We start from the raw sequence: 11184 nt of genomic DNA, 5'->3' as shown, positions 1-11184 counted from the left end.
AGGAAGTAAGTGATCTCAATGCTGTGAAATGCAGACTTTAAAGTGATAATTCAGGTTATGTGACATGGGTTTGTGTGAGTTAGTTAGAAATAGTCAGTGTATTACCTGCAGTAGATTCGGATCGGTGCGCTCTCAGGTTGGAAAGGCAGCCAGGAGCACCAGCACAGAAGCTGAGCAATGGGCTGCTGCGAATGAGGCCAGCTGCAAAAACCACGTTTTAATTATTTTAAAATGCTTTAAGTGTAACCTTTGTTTTGAATATTGTCACTGCTTTGTCTTGCCGTCAAACAGCACTTTCCTTTGGCACTACAGTAATACTATGCACATTGTACAACTCCACATATCAGCTGTTTGAGTTTTACAGAGTTGAGTGTAAAGTCATTTGTGTGTAGAAATCCAAAAAAATATTCAAAATGAAGTGTACACTTCAAATTATATTAGTTTTTTCTTTGGGCATTTTTAAGAGGTTAAAAAAAAATTTCTGCAGCACATCGATCAACGTCTGTGACAGTCACCTGCATTGCAAAGCACAGCTCCTGTTGCCTAGTGACCATGACAAGTAGCTTTTTTTTTCACAAAAACTTGAGATTTTAAGGCCCTTGTGTTTTTTTAACAGTACCAATACTGACATTTAAAAGTGTAATCTTTGGGCGCTCTGTCTGTGTTGTTTTGTGCCATATTTATTTTTATTTCCTTCATTTTAAGTTGGAAAAGAAGACTGCCTTTAAAGGAACCTTCGAAGTGGGACAGCCCCTGAATTGGGACACAGCTTTTACTGTACACTAAGCTCAACTAACCAGCTGCTGGTCTCAAGGGTGTTTCCCAAAAAAAAAAGAAAAAAAAAAAGAACTTTTCCTTTAAGTCTCAAACTCAGAATAACTTTATTTATTTTGGTTAGGACCTGTTTGAGATAGTAATGTTAAGTGTCCATAGACAAATAGTATTAACTGAATAAGGTCATGCCCGAGACTAACTCAGGATGAGTCTAATGGATGTGGGCACAAAGCTTTACATACTCCGCTTGGTCCTGAATGTGAGTGACTTGTGTCCATGGCCTGCAGGAAGGCGTGTGTAGTGTGTGTGGGTATTTGTAGTCCTTTCATTTTATTTGATTAGCTGTAGCTGTTTAATGGTTCTTGCTCCAGTCCAGTGATTTTACTGCTCATTCAGATGAGTCTGTTGAGAGGGTTAAAGTGGAGGTTACTCAGAGCAGCAAACCAGGCTACAGGTTACCTGTGGGTGATGATGGATTCAATGAAGCACCTGTAGAAAACTAATAACTGGTGGACCTGAAGTTTACAGAGCTTACTCAGAAAGAAGAGGCAGTGCTGACAGTTGGAGAAGATGATTTTGCTCTTAGGTTTGAAGGTGAGTTTGTGGTGAATTGTGGTGCATAGTTATTTGTATGCCTCCACTCTCTCACTCTCAAGGCAATTCTCCCTACACCACCCTGAGAATATGTCTGTGTATAGTTACATGTCTCATCTCAACTTGTAACTGCCCTTCAGAGTATATCAGAGTATATATATATATATATATATATATATATATATAGTATCCACACTGACTGTGTTGTCAGAGGCTATGATGCATGTTATTCCAGGGCCTGAGCCCCTGCATTCATCAGTGTAAAGAGATGGTTCAAACAGAGTTGACTGAAATGAAAGGACGCAGAGGAACAGATGCGAGTAGACGTCCATTTGAAGCAGCTTTTGTCCCATCAAGTGGAGTTGGACTGTGTTGAAGGTGCTTGCAAAAACCTCTCTAACATATGCCTTGGGCTTCTTAAGGTGGGAATAGGTGCTGTGCAGAGGCACCTTTTTCATTTATATGCAAACTGGAGAGGGTCATTGTGCACGCCTGTTTCCTTCTCTGCCTGGGAAAGAATAGGCTCTTTATTCTCAATAAATGTTTTTGCAAATAACTGACGGATGAAATGTCTCTTTAGTTACTGTACTGTTCTCTCAAAACTTAGGAAGGACAAAAGCAAATGACTTCAGAAAGTATTCAGACCCCTTCACTTTTTCCACGCTTTATTTGTTATAAATCTGAATTGAAATGGATAACGTTTTAAATTTTGCCCATCAATCTACACTCAGTAACACAGTTAAAGTGAAAATATATATTTTAGAAATGTTTTCAAATTAAGTAAAAATCAAAACCTCTCATGTTTGCTTTAATTATCCTTGAGAATTGTCTGAAAGTCCCACATTTGACACAGGAGTCCACCTGTGGCAAACTGAACTGACTGGACATACTTTGTACACACCTGTGTAGAAAAAACCCCACAACTGCATGTCAGGATGAAAAACAAACTCTGAGAGAACTCTTGAGATAAGGCACAGCTCAGGGCCAGGGTATAAAAGGAAAGACACATATTAGCTTGACTTCAATAAACGAAGACTTTGGCGTTGACCCCGTCAATTAAAGTGATGTGTAGAGATAAAGCCCCATGGGGAGCAGCCAATCTGAGACACTGATGGCGGTGTGGTGGTGGAGGGCGAAGTTGTCACAGACTGCAATGACAGCAGAGAGAGACAACAAAGGTACAGTGGTTTAAATGTTCTTCAGCTAAGAGGATCAGAAGATGATAGGAAAGCCCATGCACACAGAACAGTGGAATATTTGGTTAATAACGGCTTTAATAATAGAGAAATGGAAGAAGTTGGCCAAATGACTAAATGGGAAAGAAGGGTCTTGGTCAGGGATTAGACCAGGAACCCACTGGTCACTCTAACAAAGCTTTAGAAGTCTCCTGCAGAGACGGGAGAACCTGCCTGAAGGACGACCAGTCCATCAATCAGGCGTCTCTGGTAGAGAGACTAGACAGAGATCACACTGAATAAAAGACTTTGACAGCCTGCTTAGAGAATCCCAGATGGTATTTAAAGGACTCTGAGAACACAAAGAAAACAATTCTCTGGACTGATGAGACAAAACTGAACTCCAAACACAGTCTGGCAAAACACCAGGCTCTGCTCACCACCTGGCTAATACCCTCCCGCCATGGTGGCAGCATCATGATGTGGGGGTGATTCTCAGTGGCAGTGACAGGGAGACTGGTGGTGGAGACAAAAACTGTGAGACTGGAGGTCCTTGAAAAAAATGCGACCTGAGACTGTGACGAAGTTCCCCTTTCACCACCACAGTGACCTGAAGCGTACAGCCAAGACATCGCTGGAGCAGCTTCAGGACAAGTCTCTGTCTTTTAGTGTCTCAGACAAAGTCCAGACTAAAACCCCATTGAAAACTGTGGAGACCTGAAGATGGCAGTTCACAGGCACTTCCCATCCAACCTGATGGAGCTTGAGAGGAGCTGCCTTGTAGAGACTTATCCAGGAAGATTCAAAGCTGTAATTGCTGCCAAACATGCTTTTATAAATTACTGAATTAAGGGTCTGAATACTTCTGTGAATTAGATATTTGAGTTTTTGATTTTTTAATACATTTGCACGAATGTTCCCTGGCTTTCAGCTGGAGTTGAAGATTCTTCACTCCCTCACTCACCTGGACCTGTCCAATGTCTGCACAGTTCCTGGTGCTTTCCCAGCACTTGAACACAACCACCAGTCTTTTTATGATTACAAGTTATTTATTGTGTAAAACACAATAAAACATGCATAAAGTGAATGTTCCTGAATGCTTTCTGAAGCCTCTGTATATTAGTGAACAGTGACAAAAACTATGGTTTGTAGCTCCACCTTGAAATGATGATTAGCCCTTTGATGCCCTCTGGGCTAGGAGAGGTACCATAGTTATACATCCGGCTGAATTTTTTTACTGCATCTGCAAATTTGTTTACCATTTTACAAAGGCTGATCTCCACCCTCCCCTGTTTCACACACTGCCTCCCTAGAGCTCTCTCTCTCTGGCTGAGATACACCACCAGCCATATTAATGCAATTCACAAGCTGTGCATTAATGCACACAGCTCTTTCTTCTCTCGCAGGTCATCTCTCCTCATTCACTTCTCGCCTCTCTTCCTCACTCATCATGATGATCAAGAGACAGCGGGTGGTATAATGAGGAGATGAATTGCGTCAGTTGAAAAAAAAAAACAAACAGACGGGCTGAGTGCAGGATGTGCGCACATTCCAACAAGCCTTTATTATGATAATTCAGACATGAGTTTTGCTGTTACAATCAGGAGAGGAAACACATGCAGACAACAGGTTTGGGTATTTGCAGACTCAGTATCAGTATAACTTGTTGCAAACAGCGCATGAATTGGAGCAAAGCAATTTTCAGGATTCTTGGAAAATGACTGAAATTACACTAGTCATTGCAGCAGCCGACAGCACGTTTTGTCTACAACCCAGAGCCATGTGGTCGTTAGAGGTGGTGAACAGGACTACATCATTCACATAATTCGTGGCTATAAAGATGTGAGTGTCTTTGAAAGGACATGGAAAAGCAGACTTCACTCAACACTGAGGTAGCCTGTGTCAGATTTTCTGCCAACCTAATTATTTTAATGGCACTTATATGATCTCTGCTGCCTATTATAATGCTAGCAACAAGGCTCAGCAGTGGTGAAAGAAAGATGTGAATATTTGTGCTATATCACGGCAGGAAGGTTCTGGATTCAAACCCCAGGCCTAGGGCCTTTCTGTGTTTCCCCCGTGTCTGCGTGGGTTCCCTCCGGGTACTCCGGCTTCCTCCCACAGTCCAAAGACATGCACATTAGTTTAACTGGTGACTCTAAATTGCCCATAGGTGTTAGTGAGCGTGCCTGGTTGTTTGTCCCTATCTGTCGGCCAGGTGATAGACTGGTGACCTTTCCAGGGTGTACACCGCCCTCGCCCAATGTCAGCTGGGATTGGCATAGCTGAATTCCCAATACAGCTGTTCTCATACATATTTTTTTGTTTCTGTTGACAACGGAACAAGTATCAAATATTGACAGAAATGCCGCCCATTAAAACTACATGTTAACTTCCATGACATTTCCAAGCTGCTGCTCTGCTGCTGCTAAAATCCTGATTTTATAACCGTGACGTCGTTTGACAAAATCACCAAACACAGAAATTAGAGAGAAAGACTGGGCTGTGATCGGGCTTCTTTGTCTGTCTCTAGTTGTAGTGATCCTCTCTGCATTGGGTGCATGTCATTCAGTCGATGTGTGGCACTAATGTTAAGGGTTTGTTTTTCTCAACTTCTTTGCCCTGTCATGTGTTTGCATTGTGACTAACCTGATATCTCCTGTGCTGCAGGATTAAACTGCTCATATCTGTCTGTCTGCTGCTCATCTCCAGCGCTGCATCCCTCATCGGAAGATGTAGCCACGGTGATTCTGGTTAAACAGCACCGTGCTGGTCAGGTGACAGGTCTGTTCACAGTCTGTGTGCTCTCAAAGATGTCACACCATGGAAAAGGGGTGAAAATTAGCATGTTCATCCAGGTGCCATGTTTACATCACTGCTGATAAATAACTGTGACTGCTGCAGAGTCATTTGACCTGGTAGTCAATTCTGAAATGTAAACTTTCACACTGCAGACAAAAGCCAGACGTTAGTTGGGGTTTTTGAGTATAAGGTATAGGTATAAGGCCAGGAATACACTGGATGTGCTGCGAGTGTGTGGTGGCTGCAGAACGTCTTGGTTTTCATTTTGGCGCCCAGCGGTTAGAGCAGACACATCGCCTATTCTTCACTTTTGACGTGTGCAAAAATAGACAAAAGAACTGTTGACATTCATCCTGACATCATACCAGCAATGTTACACAAAACAGACACCATCTACTGTATATGTCTAGGTGGAATCTGAACATGATACCAACATGAAACATATGAACACATTATTTTTTACCATTTTAGCAGCTTCATATGGAGACAGTGGCATTTTCTGTAAAAAAAAATATATCAGAATTTAATTAAAAATGAAGAGAAACAGAGCTGGCAGTAGCAGCGACGTAGCCAGTGTAAACACACACACGTTATTCTACAGCAGATCAGCAAGAGCAGCTGTGATGCACACACCGCACATCCAGTGTGCCCCCGGTGTAAAAGGGGCTTTGCATTTCATCACGGCCATAAACATTACAAGGCCTCTTAATGGTTACCGGAGGTCAGACTATGGGAGTGGGATTAAATACTGTATTGCAATGAAGACCCATCCATTTAACACCCATTAGAAAGTTTTAGGCTCTCTCTTATTTCAGTTCATATTAACGTGGGATTCTGCAAAACGTTTTCTACAGCTGCAGTTATTCCTACATACTATTTTTTTTTCCTGTGTAAAGAACATACTGTCAATAACTTCAGTCTCTGGTGTGTGTGTGCGGTAACTTAGACTCCCTCTTAGCATTAGCATGGCAGACAAGTATCCATGCCAGTGAGTACCGTTGATTGAATTACCTACATATCTGGCTTCGGTTACAAAGAAAGCTTGAGCGAGCAATCTGCAGTCAATTTCACACTGAATGCTCCATGTGCTGTCGGGTTGAAAGACAGATTTTCATACTTTTACCACAGGCTTCTCCCTCAGGGTATCAAGGCTACATATTCCATGAATTGGATCATTGCACTCGATGCTTCTTGTCATATGTATCCCCTGTGTCTCATCCCCCCACTTAACCTCTGGGTTCAGCACCCTTTATACCTGGGCGTCTGTGGATCTACAGTCCCACTTCATTAGGTTATAACAGACTCCTGGTAATGGCCTCTCTCTAGTCTTCTCTGATCTGAGTTTGTACAATGTGAGGAGGGGGGTGGGGGACTGTCATCGACACCATCAACTGAATAAGCTTCAGTTGATTTATTCCTAGGAGGTGGGAGTTATTTAGGAACTAAGAGTGTTGATGTCATTTCGAAAACATTGTTTGGTTGGTTTCATGGATATTTTATGATGAACTGCTGTAATTTACTTTGTAGGTGCGGCTATTTTCCCTCAATATGCCCTTTGCATGTTTGCACTGTAATTGTAAGACCTTGGTTAAAACACATTATCATCATTGTTGTCTTACTATGAGGAATTTCATGGATGAATTATAATAAGAAGTGTTGAGTTCGTCACCTGAACTCGCGTGTTGGTTTGATGAAGGAAGCAGGAGACTCATTCAAAGTCCAAATCCCAGCATTTATTAAAGCTAACAGCAAAATAGCATTCAGAAAAGGAGATCGTTACAGAGCTCTGGGCCAAACTATCTTTCCCTGACAACAACATGTAGTTGTGCCAGTTCACGAAGTCTGACACACTACTTCCCCCTAGCCCGGTCTTTTTATTACTGTTACACAAAGGAAGCAAAGAATGTAGGTTGAACTCTTCTTCCTTGGCTGTTGCCTGACCAGCCTTCGCCCAGGCACCTCCTTCGCGGTTATCTGACTCCATTTGACCTCCTTCACTCCTGCCTGGGAACAGCTGATTTTTCCTGTATGAAACAGAGAAAAGAAGACAGAGACAGACACAACACTCCTCATATCTATCAGTTAACCGTGCCCTTGCACACTTCTGTCCTCGTCTTTACCTATGCAGTCTATCCGTGGCACGTCAACCCCTGTGCACATCCTTGGCTTCACTATCTGTAACACCCTGTCCCCTGTTGAGACTTCAGCAACTCCCCAACATATAGTTATCAAAAGCAAGCATCCTACCCCAACATGTTTCTCATAATCTTGCAATACTCACACACACACAAGCTATTATATCTTCTTATCATCAGTTTAAAACCTGGGATAACCAAAGGCTTAGTGCTTATGATGATTTCAAAAATGCCAGCATTTGTTTCAGCTGGTAATTTTACTGTGTGTTAAAAGGCATTACTGTTTGTCAGTGACAGTTGCCTCATGTTGCAGCCAAACTAATCAGTCCAGCTGTTAAGAGTTTGGAAGTGCAGGATGTCCACATGTCCTTCAGTCTGCTCAGTGATGAGGAAGCCCAGTATTGATAATGACGAATGGTTCAAAGTTGGTTATGGGTTAAAGGGTCAGTTTATCCAGATAAAAAAACAACAACCATGCAGGCAGTTTTGGTTTTATCTGTTTAAAGACATGGACCTAAACAAGGAGCAGTGGACCTGACTTTAGGCAGGAAGTCCTTTGTTTGTATTTGTTGACTGATGAAAGATCTTAATAAAATGCTCCTGTTCTATGGCTATTATGATCATTATGAACAGTAACCACTAGACTTAGTGGCTCCCAGTAGAAAGCTACAGCACCATTATTGATCCACCTTCATTCCTGTGGAAGTCCTTTTTTTTCAAATAGAAAGTATCCTAGAACATATATAGTAGCACTCTGCTGCCTTAAGCCTACAAATAAAGAGAGTGATAGATGAGCAAAAGCAGAGGTTAATAGCTTGCATCAAACATGGTTGGCTAAAAGGCTCTTGGCTGTCGTCAGACACAAACTTGGATGTAGACTGTGGATGTAGACAGAGAGGGGTTTGTCTGCAGGTAATACGTGTATTACTTCGCCAGGTCATCATGTGCTTATTAGCTGTGTCATCAGATGCTTTGGCCACTTTGGTTCCAGACTGTAGTATCTCAATAAGTATTGATTGGTCACCACACAAGGAATCCTAATGATGTTATCTGACATTTTCAGTTTTTAGTGAAATATCTTTTGGATGGGTTGCCATGAATTTTATTACAGATGTTCATGGTGACCAGAGGAAGAAGATATTTTCCTCTAGTGCCACCAATAGATCAAAATGTGCACATATACTGTGACATATCTAAACACCTTTCATTGCTGAATACTGATGACTTTGGTGATCCCCTGACTTTTTCTCTAGCACCACAATAAGGTTGACATTTGTTGTCTTGAACGAAATGATACAACAACTGTTGGATGGATCGGTATGAAATTTGGTGCAGACATTCATGTCACCCTCAGGATGAATTGTAATAACACTGGTTCTCTTCAACTTCCCTCTGGTGTCATCATCAGGTCAAAAGTTTAATTTGTCTTAACAGATCCCTGCAAATCTAAGCTACTTTGGGTTTAGTGCTAATTAGCAAATATTAGCATGTTAACACTGTAAACTAAGAAGTTAAACATGATAGCCTAATCATTAAACCTGCAAATTATCAGCATATCGCTACCTTGCATCACAGGCCTGGCCAAGATAGGTAGTGACCATGTCATGAAAGAAATGAGGGGAGTGAAAAGTGCAAGAGGTTAATAACCAAAGATGGTGGACTAAAAGGTTTTTGGGTTTCTTATCTCCATGCCTGGAAAATGCTAAGTAAAGGTATTTACCTCTTTCAGTTGGAAAATGTTTTAAAAGCCAAATGTAAAAGGCAGACAGGACATCATATCTTTGCTGATCAGATAAGGTCTGCAGCTATTCCTTCTTCCACCTCCAATTCCATTCTTAACCCACAGCAGCATCCTGTAGCTTCCCATCCTTTATCACTTTTTCCACAATGCTATATTGACCTTCTGGTACAGTATATTGAGGGGTTTTCTATCGGTGGTTGGTGTGAACCATATTCTGAAACAACTTCCTGCCTGGAGCTCTCTGCTGAGTCCTAGTTTGCCCATTATTGAACCAGTCAGAGTGAGAGCCAGTCTGACAGACAGACAAGCAGACAGACAGTCAAACAGACAGAGACACATAGAAAGGAGCTTTTCTCTTTGCTGAGTTTGTACCATTCAATAGTTTGCTGGAGCTCCACTGGCATGTTTTCATTGATGCAACCCTACAAGCAGCAAAGGCCTTTTCTCCTTTCACTCATTCCAGCCGACAACTAATCCAGGTAGGTTGTTTTATTCTCTGATCCGGTTTTTTGTTTTCTTTTCTCTGCATCAATTCTCTCACTGTTTTCCGAGCTCTGCTGTCTGAACTCTGAACAGCGGCACTGTGTTTTTTCCAACTTGTTGAGTCAGAGATAGCATTCAGTTTCTCAGTTTTTCTTTCCTTAGCTATAGGCCCAGCACAGGTAAAAGAGAGCCACACAGTCAGTGATGAGTGGGGAAAGCACTGCTATAAACATGTAGGTACTTGAGAGGATTGTCTTGAATATCAATAGCAGACTAATGTTGCACTGATGTACATATGTCTATGACAACCACCACTTGATAGAGTCAATTTCCATTTGTAAATGTCTAATATCTTCAGAAACAGCAGTATTTGGTCATTATAATAGTGAGGGTGTGATAGTTAAACTTTGTGAGGCAGCTACAGGGGTTTTGGAGGCTTGGTTCTGCTGCTTAAAAAAATCCATATCTAGCATGTGAAAACATTTTCCTGCTTTATTCCTCCAAACCTCTGTCAAGTAAACAATTTTCATATGACACTATCCTCTACTGGGAGAAAATAAAGTTTATTAAACAGCCTTTTAAAGTCTTTCCGAGAAGTCAATGAGACATACAGTAATTTCTTTAAGCCAGCTGAAGCACTAATGAGCTTCACTTATCCTAATAACTCTAATTTATTTTTCACTATCTCCAGTGATACACACACACACACACACACATACATGCACAGTTTAGCATCTGCACATATCAGAAGTAGCACTTAAAGTTTTGACTAGCTCAAACTTTTAAGGGACTGCTGTGTGCGTGCATGTGTGTAGCAAGTGCGTTTGACCATATTTGATGAGTGTGTCAATGCTAATGCTGATTTTGTGTCTGTCTGCATGAATTTGTGTCATCTGTACACTGCAAATTATTGAATCGCATTGTGTGTGTTCCCTAAAAAGGGGTCAAATAGTGATCATTGTCATGAAATAGTAGCAGTTTCTTATGTAGTTTGACTTTTCTTTTATTGTCATAGTATGGCCTTCATTCAAAACATTTTTTAAAAGGTTGGTTCATGTCAAACCAGGTAGACTGTCTCACCTCATTAGCAGCTGTTCTCAGTGTTAAAGACTCACTGGACAGAATTTTTTTTCACTGTAGCATATGCACATTTTGCCTGTTGGTGTTTGCCACTGACTTTTGTACATTTGCATGCACAGCGGAAGAGAACATGAACACATTAATCCCTTGTGCACATGTGCACGTTTATGTGTGAGTGTGTGTCACTGTGTGTGTGTGTGTGTGTGTGTGTGTGTGTGTGCAGGTCTCTATCAAGTGGTATGGGGGTTTTGGAGGCAGGGTGAACCCATCGATCTGCTCGTGAGGGGGGCAGCCTGCAGCTCTCGCTCCAGCTGTCCACTGGGTGTGAAGGACACTGATGTGACAGCACTAATTACCGAGGCAGGAAGCCAGAGCTACAAACATTCACAGCAGCAGCTCA

The sequence above is a fragment of the Trachinotus anak genome, unplaced genomic scaffold, assembly GCF_046630095.1.
Source record: "Trachinotus anak isolate AG129_WGS33_773 ecotype Australia unplaced genomic scaffold, CSIRO_AGI_Tana_v1 ptg000008l, whole genome shotgun sequence".
NCBI lineage: Eukaryota > Metazoa > Chordata > Actinopteri > Carangiformes > Carangidae > Trachinotus > Trachinotus anak.
Note: the sequence above shows the minus strand (reverse complement) of the source record.